The sequence below is a fragment of the Sander lucioperca genome, chromosome 21, assembly GCF_008315115.2.
Source record: "Sander lucioperca isolate FBNREF2018 chromosome 21, SLUC_FBN_1.2, whole genome shotgun sequence".
Classification (NCBI taxonomy): Eukaryota; Metazoa; Chordata; class Actinopteri; order Perciformes; family Percidae; genus Sander; species Sander lucioperca.
In genome coordinates this window covers 26734432-26749973 of record NC_050193.1, presented here as the reverse complement: position 1 = coordinate 26749973, position 15542 = coordinate 26734432, and positions in this window count along the sequence as shown.

The window sequence follows — 15542 nt, the reverse complement described above, 5'->3', positions numbered from 1 at the left end:
ACTTCAAACAATAAAGGTCTTTTTCTTTGAACCCATCAAGAGGAACAGATTCAAGACAATGTCGTCTACCACACCTGAAAGGAAGCTTGTGGCATCAAACCAGAAAGTGATCCAGTACAAGGCCACAAGTGGGTTTATCTTTCAGATCTTCATCAAATCACAAGAACTTAAGTCACAAATTAGCATTTCTGACCTAATGACCTATCCCTTGACTCTGACGCCATACTCCATCTCAACAATCGAAGGCTTTTTCGCAAAAAACAACAAAGCAAAACTAATTAATCACATGATCAAAGATGCTGAGAATGCAGAACGTCCTTCTCCAAGCCAATGTGCTCTCATTCAAGATGGAAACTCCTCATTCTACATGCGCGATATACCACGGAGACTATATCAGAGCGCACCTTCAAAAGTCTACCTGCTGCAGCTGAAACAGTATTCAGCACAGACACTTACATTGACCGTCTTTATTCACCAAAATCAGCTGAGAGAGATCACAGAGGTTGTGGTGAACATTTTATAGTTAATGGGCTGAATGGTCATCGACCCACTGATTGGAATGGTTTTCTCACAAATGATGAAAACAAAAAGGCACTCATTCATTTACTTCTGGATCACTGGAGCTCTCATGATATGATAGAAGACATCATCCGAAGGCCTGTCATTTTCATAGAGGCTGGTCAAGTTTTCAAGCAGTGACGGACTGGCCATCTGGAATTTGGGAAAATGCCAGAAGGGCCGCACCCCTATGGACCTCTATGGGCCACTACTGATAAAGTTATTTTATGCATGCAGCCGCAAGGTGCATGGAAAGATTAACTCGAAAGGCAGAGTTACTAATTTACACACACACACACACACACACACACACACACACACACACACACACACACACACACACACACACACACACTGGTTAATGATAAGAAACGGCGTCACTTCACTTTGTCTGTTGGAAGTTGAAGTTGAAGCTCCCTTTCTACACAGACCTGCTGAGGACAGAAGAGAGCTGCACACTGATGAAGTTCATGGCTGAAAGTTCAGTAAGTGGAGCTGTGATTGGTTGAGATGACGTCTTTGATTGTTGTGGTTGTTGTTATCTTCCATAAGATATCTTCTTTCAGACTATTGGAAAGAAAACATTTATTTTATTCCTCTTTGTCTGTCTGTGGATTTCTCCTCAGCCACTATCTGTAGAAGAATGTTTTAGATTCTACTGTAATTTAATGGGAACTTGTTTTTAGCATGATCTTTTTACACATTAATCATTAATCAGCAGGTTTTAGTTGAGCTTTTCTTAATTCTACTGTCTGAGACACTTTTCTGTTGTACTTTCCTCTTTAGGTTTTTCTGTGTTAAAGAGGAGCTGAGCAGGAGAGACGACCTTTTAAAACGTTTCCTCGTGTGCTTCGAGTCTTCGCTGGAAAAACATCTCAAGTCCAAATTAAAGTCTCAAGGTGTGTTGACTTTAGTCAGTGATGGAACGAAGGAAAACCAGTTTACAGAAGGGAGGGAGGATAGAGAGAGAGGGAGGGAGTGGTGGGAGGAGAGGGAGGAGCGGGAGCAGAGAAAGAGGGAGTAGGAGAATGAGAGGGGAGGGGAAGATCAGGGGTGAGGAGAGAAGAGAGGGAGAAGGGACGAAGGAGAGAGGGAGGAAAAGAAGGAGGAGGGATGGGAGAGGAAACCAGTTTACAGAAAGGAGGGAGGGGAAGATGAGGAGAGAGATAAGGAAGAAAAGAGAGGAGGAAAAGCAGATCAGACAGGAGTAGAATAGTTGGAGGGAGGACCTCCAGTGGTCACAGTGAGTAACTACACCTCCAGCTGATTTCTGCAGCTTCTTTGGTTTCTTCTTTTGAATCATCCAAATAGTCCTTTTTGGTTTTGTTTTGTAGTACATACAAGAAACAGCCTACAGCTCCGTGCTTTATAATAACTAAATGACATGCAGTGATTGTTTCACATTAAAAGACATAATTAATGCAGAATAGATGGAAAAATAAACAGAGATGAAGTAATATTTCCACCGTGTTGTCCACGTTTATAGAGCCAGCATGAAACAACATGGTGAGAACACACGGGGTGAAGTATCCAGATGTGCTTTCTGTGTCCATCTTTAGAACAGTGTAGTTTTACCGGCAGACTCACGTCGGTAATATAGTTATGTAGCCGTGTCAGGGCAGTCGGATTCTGTGAGCACCGCGGCTGTCTTTTCCTAATTCCTTTTGAGTTATCCGTCACATCTTTCCTTGACCTCATGACTTTCAACATTGGGGTTAAGGAGAAGTGGTTAGGAAAGGACATAGGAGGTAATTATTTTGACTTTCGCCACACAAAGTGACATCCAGCTCTGATTTCTATGAAGCAGTTTAATCCTCCTAACAGCTCCATGAGGCCATCTAGTGGACTGATAGAAGTAGAGCAGCTGATGCAGCTCATCTTCTCTGTCCAATAACAAACCACTATAGATCCATGTGTTAGTAGTAACACATGGATAGTAGTTCCCCGAGTTCAGTCATGTTTTCTAACTGCTTCTTTAGTCTGAGCAACAGTCCAACAAGCCAAAAGAATTCAACTGACACTGATATGACACAGAGACAAGCAGCCAATCAGAGCACCAGCTGCTGATATTTGGCTTTTTCTTCAGAGAAATGATGTGAGGGATGAATGGGTGATGATGTGCTGATGAATGATTGGACTGCTGCTCTCAGTGTTTCCTCTCCAGATGAAGGTGTGGACTCTGCTATGAGTCAGTGTGAGGACAGAGAGGAGGGAGTCCCTCCCTCTAAAGCCACTCTGTGTGGGGAACATGACAGCCAGACCAAAGCTCAGAGGTGAGAGGACCATCTCTAACTGTCCACCACTCAGATCACATCCATAATGTCAGTAATCAAATAGTTAGTTATTATCTAACTATCTATCTCTGGTAATAAACCTCAGGGCTGAGATTAAATACAATCTAAGTGTGGAGGCAGCAGTATGTCTGTAAATTATAATTAAATACATTTTTTATATTGTATTCAAACATTTAAAATTAGATATTATTTAAGTCTTTGATTCAAGAGAATTCCCCTAAATATGTGAGCTTTAATGAATTTCTTTCTATCAGGATCCATCAGAGACCAGACTGAACCTGAACCTGAACCCAGCTGTGTGTCCATGAAGAGTGACTGGTTTAAGGGTCCTCCTTTAGACTTCAAAGATGGACGCCCATTTAAATGTTAAATTACAGTTCATTCAAGTTATTTATTTTGCAATAACTGTACACCTGTCTACTACAAACATAATATATATTTTAACTTAACTGCAATATACACTCACCTAAAAGATTATTAGGAACACCTGTTAAATTTCACGTTAATGAAATTATCTAATCAACCAATCACATGGCAACTGCTTCAATGCATTTAGGGGTGTGGTCCTGGTCTAGACAATCTCCTGAACTCCAAACTGAATGTCAGAATGGGAAAGAAAGGTGATCTAAGCAACTTTGAGCGTGGCATGGTTGTTGGTGCCAGGCGGGCTGGTCTGAGTATTTCACAATCTGCTCAGATCTCACTCATCTCCACTAAAAATAGGAAAATGAGGCTACAGTTTGCATGAGCGCACCAAAATTTGACAGTTGAAGACTGGAAAAATGTTGCCTGGTCTGATGAGTCTCGATTTCTGTTGAGACATTCAGATGGTAGAGTCAGAATTTGGCATAAACAGAATGAGTACATGGATCCGTCATGCCTTGTTACCCCTGTGCAGGCTGCTGGTGGTGGTGGTGTAATGGTGTGGGGGATCCCTTTCGCCTTAAGAACAGCCTTAATTCTTTGTGTCATTGATTCAACAAGGTGCTGGAAGCATTCTTTAGAAATGTTGACCCATATTGATAGGATAGGGTCAAACACGGTATTAGTATGGTGTTCCTAATAATCCTTTAGGTGAGTGTCTACTGCTTCACTGTAATTGTTGTGCATTTGACAATAAATAACTTTAACTAAACCTAAATATATAGTATAAAAGGACACTCAGTTGAAACTCACTGCTTGGACACGACATCTATTCCTCTTTTTATTAGATTAGATTCAACTTTATTGTCATAACACAGAGTACCGATACTGAGACAACAAAATGTCATTAAGCTTCTGTAGGAGCCACATATTGGCTGTTGTTTATGGTCTCATTTATGTTGTTTGTTGATTATTGTGTTGTGCCCTGATGTTGTGGGTGGTGGGTGTTTTCACCGCGGTTTGAGCGGAAGTGATAGTCTATTTGTTTGCTAGGGTTTTTGGGCATTGACAGAGAGGGGGTGAGCCTGGGAGCGAACACTTTCTGTTGACCGCATCACGCTGCATTAACGCAATTATTCTACTCACCAGGTAACAATTACATTTGGTAACTGCAGTGCTAAGTGTATTTTACGTGTGGAAGAAGAAGAATAAAATCATTGCAATACAATCTCGAGCGCGTCACAGTGTGTATCTCTCAGTGTTTAGCCCCTCGCGGCAGCACTTTTTTGGACTGCTCACAGCCGCAATAGCTTCTAACCAGGTCACCAAGCCGCTACATTTGGTGGTCAAAATACATTTTTGGTGGCCCGAAATGCAAACTTATGTAAAAACTAGGGCTGGACAACGATTACAATTTTTAATCGCGATTAATCGCATGATTTCCCTGATTAATCACGATTAATCGCATTGTTATACGAAAAATCCAATAATGAATTCAAAAATAGTGTATAGCGCAATTTTATTTTAAATGTTCTGCCATATGAATGAAAGTGCCATAACATTTGTTCTGCAAACACTTACCATCAGCATATTGTTTATACAGTAGCAGTTAAATAAAATATTTAGTGTAAATCTCAACTTAAACAATGTAATCAAAGTAAATACAAAATTAAAGCTTATTGCCACTGCCAGGGCATTCATGTTATCCTGTTTGTTATATATAAAATAAAACTGCCCACAAAATCCTGAGCCACAATCATAACATTAAAACTGTAACTCCGAGGTAATTATGGTTACCCAGTGATGTCCAGTAGTCCCCAGTGAGAGTAACGTGTTGTAAAGTTGTCGCTTTTGCAGTCCTCTCCTTTTCATACAACTGGTGTATTCTCCTTGTGATGGTGCGTCTTGAGGGAATCTCATACCTGCCGTCATTTGTTGCAATTCTCAGAATGTTTCTCAGACCGACGTCCTCCACAACACTAATCGGCCTGCAGTCTGTAGCTATCCACTTCGCTATGGCATTTGTTAGCTTCTCTTGCCTTTGTTTATCTATACTTCTCCCACACGCTGCATCTAACGTAGTCTGCCGACGCGCCACTGTTTGTTTCGTTGAATGATTTGCTGGTATCAACTGTGTGTATTGCATTTAGGTGATATTTCAGAATGGAAGTACTCCGGTGATAAGAAAATTCAACTTTGCAGTGGTTACAAATAACTTTGGTTCTGTCGACTGCTCCGTCTGGAAGAACTTTAAAATGAAAATGGCTGTGTAAAAGTTCCATACCCTTCTCCATGTTTGTTGGTTTGTTTATCCGCCAATTCTTTTCTTTTCCGGTTCCTGTAAGTGCGGCAGCTGTCAGCAACAGACTTTTACAAAATAAAAGCCTGTGAGCAACAGACTTTTACAATAATAAAAGAAATAATAAAAACTGCGTTAATGCGCGATAAAATAATTGTCGGCGTTAATTAATTAATGAGTGAACGCGATAATAACGCATTAACTTGCCCAGCCCTAGTTATTTATTATCTCTAACTATCTATCTCTGGTAATAAAACTCAGGGCTGAGAATTAAATACAATCTAAGTGTGGAGGCAGCAGTATGTCTGTAAATTATTATAATTAAATACATTTTTCATATTGTATTCAAACATTTAAAATTAGATATTATTTAAGTCTTTGATTCAAGAGAATTCCCCTAAATATGTGAGCTTTAATGACTTTCTTTCTATCAGGATCCATCAGAGACCAGACTGTCCTGAACCTGAACCCAGCTGTGTGTCCATGAAGAGTGACCGGTCTAAGACTCCTCCTTTAGACTTCAAAGATGGACGCCACTCTGATGATCAAAGGTGAGCAGAATTTAAATGTTAAATTACAGTTCATTCAAGTTATTTATTTTGCAATAACAGTACACCTGTCTACTACAAACATAATATATATTTTAACTTAACTGCAATATATACTGCTTCACTGTAATTGTTGTGCATTTGACAATAAATAACTTTAAACCTAAATATATAAAAGGACACTCAGTTGAAACTCACTGCTTTGACACAACATAAATTCTTCTTTTTATTAGATTAGATTCCACTTTATTGTCATAACACAGAGTACCGATACTGAGACAACAAAATGTCATTAAGCTTCTAACCAGGTCACCAAGCCGTTAAATTTGGTGGCCAAAGTACATTTTTGGTGGCCCGAAATGCAAACTCATGTAAAAACAATACAGAAAATGCAATTCTCTAGCTCTCTGACTCAAGTCAGGCAGCGGTACCACAGTGTGTTGTGTTTATGTTGGAGCTGACATTAACTAATGTCAGTGTAAACACAAATATATCAGACAATGCTCAGGTAATCTAGTAATATCCCAACAGTTGTGGTTTTGACCGGTCTTGAAATAAAATCCTTTGTCAGAGACTGAGACGAGACCAAGATGTAAATGTTAACAGTCTGCATTTATATATTAGAGGGGTGATCACAGGGTACCTTACATTACATTACATTACATTACATTACATGTCATTTAGCTGACGCTTTTATCAAAAGCGACTTACAATACAGTACATGGCTCATGATACCGATAATATCACGATACAGCAATTCTGTGATAATCTGTATATTGCTGACAATTCTTTCATGACACATCAAGATATCGGTCTAACTATGAGTTACAAAGGTAGTAGTAGTATTTATTTATTGTATTTTATCTTATTAGGTATGGAAGATATTTGAGGAAATGTGTAGTGTTATGTTTGTCTTGAAGCTGCTGTGGCACTGTAATTTCCTGTAAAGGATTAATAATTTTTTATTTACTGCAAGTACAAACTGTTAGAAAACAGACGACCACTGTTACTTAGACATTAGCATTACTATTCCACCATTATGGTCACCCCACAGCATCATATTCAAGCCGGTGCTGCCCTGAATTAGGGCTGGGCGATATGGAGAAAATCCAATATCACGATATTTTTGACCAAATACCTCGATATCGATAACGCAACGATATTGTAGGGTTGACTATTTGTGCTTTCACAAAATATTTACACAATGAGATTTTTGATAAATCATCACCAGGAATGTGAATATAATGACTATGTGGGTAAAGGCAAATAATAGTTTACAGTTAATAACAGATCAGTCTGGTAAGTTCAGAAAATGACATCACTTTACTGTAATGCAGCCTTTAAATCCAGGAAAAGACACTTATGTCATATCACAATATTACGATATCCAAAATCTAAGACGATATCTAGTCTCATATCACGATATCAATATAATATTGATATATTGCCCAGTTCTACCCTGAATACAGCTTTAAAATATACATTGAATATACATTGAAATTGAATAAAATATTGATTATAGATCATACACGATGTTAACAAGAACTACCTGGATACAAATATACTGTACAGACAATGTATTAAACCACTGACAGGTTTTGTCTCAGTGTGTTGTGGGTGCAGTGCAGAATTTATCTTGTGTTTCTATCAGGAGGAACCTGGAAGAACCTGAACCCACACTGTAAAAAAAAATTTATTTCACTGGAATTCACTGTATAATTTTACGGATTTTTTCCGTTTTTTCTACATTAAGTGTTAATGCCAGAAAAATACAGAAAAATACTTTTATTTAAAAAAAACCCCATTAAATTAAGGTTTTAGTCTGTAAATTGATATAATGAGATAATATAGTTGTTTAACAGGATAATTCCATTGCTTAACGGTCTTGAAAGTTAAATTACATTGAATTTTATGTAAAAAGACAAAAAAAACACATAATTTTACGGTGTGTAAAATTGAGGCCTCTTTCTGGTTTTTTACTGTTAAACCTTAAATTTAATGTAAAGAAACGTTAAAAAACAATCGTGAAAAAACGGTAAAAAGTCTGGCAGCAAAAGTTGCCAAACACTTACCGTGAAATGACAGTAAAAAACCTTATGTTATTCTACAAAGAATTTATTTTTAAAATACAGATATCTACTGTACATTTTCTGTATTTTCACAGTCCAACTACTGTAGATTTAAAAAGAATTGTAATCAAAAAACATTTAGAATGTTAAACAAATGTATAAATCTGTACAAACACTGAAAAATATTGCAAAATATCTTAAAATTACATAATTTAAATGAAAACTGCTGTTTTCATACGGTTTTCTTTGGTAAATTCACAAGATTATTCAATCCATCCACAAGAACTCCCTGTTAAAGTACAGATTCCTGGATGTAAAACACATAAAAATTATGTAAAATGACTTTCAAATACCCTCCTTTAGGCGTTTATTTTATGATTATCCAATCTATTTATGGTAAATTCCTGTTTAATACTGTGTTTTTACTGTACAAAAAAGAGAAGATAATGGGATAATACCTTCCAGAAACATTGTAATAATAGTCATTACTTTATATAAACAATATTTGAGAGTATTTACAAGCAACTCTCCAATATATCTACATACTTTTAATTCAATTCAATTCAATTTCAATTCAATTTTATTTATAGTATCAAATCATAACAAGAGTTATCTCGAGACACTTTACAGATAGAGTAGGTCTAGACCAAACTCTGTAGTTTACGAAGCCCCAACTATTACAGTGGTTGCCTCAAGAGCAAGCATTAGCAGTAGCTATTGCGATAGTGGCAAGGAAAAACTCCCTTTTTTGTTAGGAAGAAACCTCGGACAGACCCAGACTCTTGGTAGGCGGTGTCTGACGGCACCAGTTGGGGGAGTGGTGAATGGTGGCAATAATAGTCATAATAGAGATAGTGAAACAGTGATCACAATGGTAGTCGTAGTAGTTCATGTCATAGTAGGGTGCAGCAGGGCGTTACGGGGTGTAGTGTGGCACAGCAGCCTGGGTGGACGCGGTTGGACGCGGCAGGACGCAGTCGGACACTGCGGGGAATCGCAGAGCGTAGCAGGGTGTAGTAAGTCCATAGCGTCAGCTGCACCCAGGACCCCGGTGTAGGTGCCACCCAATTCCAAGGCGATGTTCTGGGTGAAGAAGAAGCAAAGGGAAAAAAAAAAAAACTCCCCAGAGCTAGGTCAGTAACAGGCATTTCTGGGATTAAGATGCACACAAAAGGAGACAAGTGACAGAGAGAAGAGGGAGCGGCTCATTGTGTCCTTGGAAGGAGCTTCCCACAGCAGTCTAGAGTTATAATAGCATAACTAAGAGAGGCAGGCTAAAGAGAGGGGCCCTGGACCGGGCTCGTACTCTCCCCTGCCGGCACGGGCTTGTACTTCCTGCCTCCCTCTACTCTACTCTACTGCAACTCCTCACTCCCTAACTATAAGCTTTATCAAAGATGATGGTTTTCAGTTTATTCTTAAATGTGGCGATGGTGTCAGCCCCCCGAACCCAAGTTGGGAGCTGGTTCCACAGGAGAGGAGCCTGATAGCTGAAGGCTCTGGCTCCCATTCTACTTTTAGAGACTCTAGGAACCACAAGTAGCTCTGAGTTCTGGGAACACAGTGCTCTAGTGGGACAATAAGGTACTAAGAGCTCTTCTATGTATGATGGTGCTTGACCATTTAGTGCTTTGTAGGTCAGGAGAAGGATTTTAAATTCAATCCTGGATTTTACAGGAAGCCAATGCAGAGTAGCTAATACAGGAGAAATGTGATCTCTTTTGTTAGTTCTTGTCAGAACACGTGCTGCAGCATTCTGGATCAGCTGGAGGGTCTTGAGGGACTTATTTGAGCATCCTGACAGTAAAGAATTACAGTAGTCCAGCCAGGAAGTAACGAATGCATGGACTAGTTTTTCTGCATCGTTTTGCGAGAGGATGTTCCTGATTTTGGCAATGTTACGAAGATGGAAAAAGGCTGTTCTTGAGGTTTGTTTTAAGTGGGCGTTAAAGGATAGATCCTGGTCAAAAATGACTCCTAGATTTCTGACAGTAGTGCTGGAGGCCAGGGCAATACCATCTAGGGTAGCTATATATTTAGATAATGAAGTTCGGTGGTGCTTGGGTCCCAGCACAATAACAGAAATCAGAAAATTGTGGGTCATCCAGGATTTTATATCTTTAATGCACGCTTGAAGTTTAGCTAACTGACCGCTTTCATCGGGCTTAATTGACAGATATAATTGGGTGTCGTCTGCGTAACAGTGAAAGTTAATTGAGTGTTTCCTAATAATATTGCCTAGAGGAAGCATATATAAAGAGAATAGAATTGGTCCAAGCACTGAGCCTTGAGGAACGCCATGGCTAACTTTGGCGTATTTGGATGGTTTATCATTAATATTAACAAATTGGGATCGCTCAGTAAAATAGGACTTAAACCAGCTTAGTGCGATTCCTTTAATGCCAACTAAATGTTCCAGTCTCTGTAAGAGGATGGTATGGTCAATAGTGTCGAATGCAGCACTAAGATCTAATAAGACAAGTATGGCGACAAGTCCTTTGTCAGCAGCAGTTAGAAGGTCGTTAGTGATTTTCACCAGTGCCGTCTCTGTGCTATGATGCATTCTAAATCCTGACTGAAAGTCTTCAAATAGACTATTTCTATGCAGAAAGTCACACAATTGATTAGCGACTACCTTCTCAAGGATTTTGGAGAGAAAGGGAAGGTTAGATATAGGTCTATAGTTGGCTAAGACCTCAGGGTCGAGGGTGGGTTTTTTCAGAATAGGTTTTATCACAGCTACTTTAAAAGACTGCGGTACGTGACCCGTTAATAAGGACATATTGATCGTATCTAGTAATGTGGTATTGACCACGGGTAGTGCTTCTTTAAGTAGCCTCGTTGGGATGGGGTCTAAGAGACAGGTAGTTGGCTTAGCTGAAGAGACCCTTAACATTAATTGTTGGAGGTCTAAAGGATAAAAGCCGTCTAAATAAGTATCAGGTCTTATCGTTCTCTCTAGCCTTCCTGCGCCCAATGGTGGGCCGTTAGAAGCTGTGGGCAGAAGGTGATGAATTTTTTCTCTAATTGTTATAATTTTATCATTAAAAAAGGTCATGAAGTCATCACTGCTCAGAGCTATAGGGATAGATGGCTCAATAGAGCTGTGGCTATCTGTCAGCCTGGCTACAGTGCTGAAAAGAAACCTTGGGTTGTTCTTATTTTCTTCTATTAGTGTTGAGTAATAGTCTGATCTGGCATTTCTGAGGGCCCTCCTATAATTTTTTAGACTATCTTGCCAATCCACACGAGATTCTTCCAGTTTGGTGGAACGCCATTTACTTTCAAGTTTTCGTGAGATTTGTTTTAATTTGCGAGTTTGGGAGTTATACCAAGGTGCTAGTTTCCTTTCCTTCATCATCTTCTTTTTGAGAGGAGCAACAGAGTCTAAAGTAGTCCGTAGGCAGGCCGTAGCAGCGTCTACAAAGTTATCAAGTTGGGAGGGACTAAAGTTAACATAACGGTCCTCTGTTATATTAAGGCATGACATTGAGTTAAGTGCTGTTGGAATATCTTCCTTAAATTAGCTATAGCACTGTCAGATAAGCATCTAGTGTAGAAACTTTTATTTAATTTCGTATAGTCTGGTAGTAGGAATTCGAAAGTTATTAAAGAATGGTCTGATAATAAAGGATTCTGCGGAAATACTATTAAATCGTCAATTTTGATGCCATATTCTAGCACAAGGTCGAGGGTGTGGTTAAAACAGTGCGTGGCCTTATGCACCCTCTGACTGAAACCAATAGAATCTAGCAGTGAATTGAAAGCAGTACTAAGGCTATTGCTGTCAACGTCCACATGGATATTAAAATCACCTACAATAAGTACTTTGTCTGATTGAAGGACTACGCATGATAAAAACTCTGAGAATTCAGATAAAAACTCAGAATATGAACCTGGTGCTCGGTAAACAACAACGAATATAATTGGCTGTACTGTTTTCCATGTTGGGTGTTGAAGATTAAGAACAAGGCTTTCAAACGAATTATAATTTAGTTTAGGTTTAGGATTAATTAACAGGCTCGAGTCAAATATGGCTGCAACTCCCCCTCCTCGGCCTGAGCCTCGTGGAATTTGGGTATTATTATGACTGGGAGGAGTGGCTTCGTTTAAACTAACATATTCGTCATGGCCCAGCCAGGTTTCGGTGAGGCAGAATAAATCAATGTGGTTATCTGATATCAATTCGTTTACCAATAATGCTTTTGATGACAGAGATCTAATATTTAATAGTCCACATTTGATTTTCCTGTTCTGTTCTATCGTTGCAGTGGTTGTTTTAATTCCAATTAGGTTGTTTAGTATAGCACCTCTTTTGTTAGCGTTTGGTTTAATCGGTCTCAGTCGGGGGACAGACACGGTGGTTATGGGATTATGAATGGGTGATTGCTCTGAAGGGAGCACAGAGGGGCGTGTAGCGCTGTATCTCTGATTATTGACTTTGGGAGAGTGTGTCTGGTCAGTGTGCTTGTGGGAGTGTTTACGGGATGTAAACAGTCAATCAGAGGTCTGGGTATGCAGGGCGTGGTGCAAATTTCCACGTAGCATCTGGCTTCCGCGTGTATTGGGATGAATCCCATCCCTGCTGAACAGGGAGCCACGTTCCCAAAACAGGTTGAAGTTGTCAATAAAACCTATCCTGTGAATGCTGCATGTGAGCTGGAGCCAGGTGTTAAGGGAGAGTAGTCTGCTAAAGAGGCATGATCCGCGACCTAGAGATGGAAGTGGGCCCGAAATAAAAACCGACTTCCCAGTGCTTTTTAAAGCCTCAATGAGAGTGGTAAAGTCTCGCCTTGTGCGCTCACACTCCTGAATCCGAGTGGACATGTCGTTATGTCCACAATGGACCACGATGCGTTTGATAGAGGTCGGAAATGAGGGTATCAGGTCCATAACTTTAGCCAGGATGTCTGCAACTTTGGCTCCGGGAAAACAGTGTGTGACAGCATTATGAAACCGTAGGTCTCTAGTAATGGAGTCCCCAATAATTACTGTGGTTAGGGGGAAGAGCGGACGAGGAGTGGGGGGGTGTGGATAGCCGGTGACGGGAGCAAAACAGTCAGTGTCGGTTTCAGATGGGCAGGGAAAAGAAGAGGAAGATTGCTTACCGTTCGGTTGTGGGGATTGTTTTTGAGGAACGTTGTCATTTGGCCGATCCAGGCAGTGTAGGCCACCGGACCGTCTGACTACCGCATCCCTCAGAAGCTTTCGCCGCACGGTAGCAATCGTCTTCCGTGACGACGGCTGGTCAGTCTGCTTTGAAGCGGGGCGAGCCCGGTGAGCCGCACTGGCCACCACCGGCTCCGACTCCGACAAAGCATTGAAGCGGTTGGAGAGGCTGAGGGCAGGAGGCGATGGAGCCCTACCCGAGGCTCTCTTTCGGCCGCAAACCACCTCAGTCCAGGGTGGCTTGATAACCGGTGTCGAGCAGGACGATGGGCGTGGGCAGGCAGCTGGGTCCCATGGCGCGGTATCCTGGAAGGCCGCCGAGAGAGATGAGATCCGGAGCGACTGATTATGAGCCACGTCCAAGCAGGCGGTTAACAAAGCATCTTTTTTAAGTCCTCGGAAAGCCGACGAACATCTTCCCTGAGGTCAGCAATTTCTTTGTTTGTATTATTGAACAACGAGGAAATCCTGAGGGGGAGTGGGGACTCGCCAGGTGTAGAGGTTGCCATGAAACTAGCGTTAGTTTAGCCGGTAGGCCTAGTCTTGATAAATTAGCGTGAGGCTAATACTTACTTACACGTAAAAATGTATCTTTGGTTTTAAAAACACTTTATTAGTATAATAAAAACTAGGCGATAGAGCCGACTGTTAGGTAGGAGGTTGAAGGCAGCTGCCGGCTGGCTCTTCCCGGCAACTGCTGTCGATTGTGGAGGAAGTGATGTTCGTAACCTCACTCTTTCTCAACAATAAAGTGTCTAAAAAAGTGACCGAGACTGAAGAGCTTCCGTTAACTAGGAAAATAGTGCCATGCCCCATCTGCTGCTGATGGCATCTGTACAATAATCACACACACAACCCCTAACTAGGTCGGGCCATCTCTAGGGAACGGGAAATAATTACGGAGCAGCATGTAGCAGCAGCAAAATGAGGTGAGCCAGGGGACAGGTTAAAGACAGTACCGTATTAAGGGACCCTAAGGCCTCTATAAAGAGGGACTTGCAGCTACGTTAGGGACCACTGAAGCCTATATAAAGAGACTTCAGATACAGTATAGGGGACCACTAAGGCCTATATTAAAAGAGACTTCAGGGAACAGTTATTAGGGGTACACTTAAGGCAATATAAAAAGCACCAAAGAGCACCAGTCATTGGACCTTTAAATAGTCTACTGTTATAGTCATATAACTATGACACCATTCCGGGACTATTGCATGCATTAATATGCCGCCACCCAGGGTCATGGTCACTTTTGCGAGATACAGTTTCAAACTCACACGTAGATTTTTTCATGGCAACATTGTGGGACATGTTATAGTAGGCCAAGCACGGTGTATTCAAAACCTAATGATGGCTGCATTCCACTTCGGAGAGGCCCTGGTGATTGTGCATGCTGACTCAATGAAATTAGCTACTGGACACTTGATGGACTTGAGAAACACAGCTTATACCAAGACATAAAACATTACAACAGATAAGATGTTTATCTGTGCATTGCGTCACAAAGCTTCTGTGTCGGAGAAGAGGCGTGCAGGCACTCATAAAGGTGCAGTAGGTACGACTGTATAAAGCTAACTTTCTGATCATTTTCGCTGAAACTGAAAAACATCACTTCCGCTCTCCTCTGGCGTCCACCGTACAGCTGCCGTGGATTGGCAAAAATCCCGCTGCCCTGGTCAGATGTTTATTATTTATTATATAATTATACTCTTATATGATCCCCATGGGGGAAGTATCACAATTTACACTCTGTTGTTATTACATCACTACACCCAGGCCGGAATACCACACACACAGCACCACACCCACCATCGCCCGTCCTTGTTACATGCACTATGAGAGATGTCAGCGTGAGAGGGCGTGCGACTGCCTGAACAGGCGCCGAGCGGTTTCGGGTGCACCAATCAGGGCCAGGGGGGGTTGTCTAATGCAGTGTTGTCACTCAATGCTCATGCACACGCATCATTTCCCTTTGTGGGGGGGGGGCGGGGGGGGGGTGGGGTAGGAGACCGTTTTGGGCTTTCGCAGAGAAGGATGGGGGCAATGAGAAGTTGTTGATGTTCCCATTTATTGGGATACGGTCTGGATCTTCCATTCCTAACCTCCAGCACCTCCCCCCCCCTCCCTATTCCCCTCCTTTAGATTTCTTGCTTATCTCACCCCACCCCAGTCCTCGCTTAATCTCCCAATAATTCACGTTGGTAGCTGATTGCCACTACCAGTGTTCATTCGACAGCATTTCTTC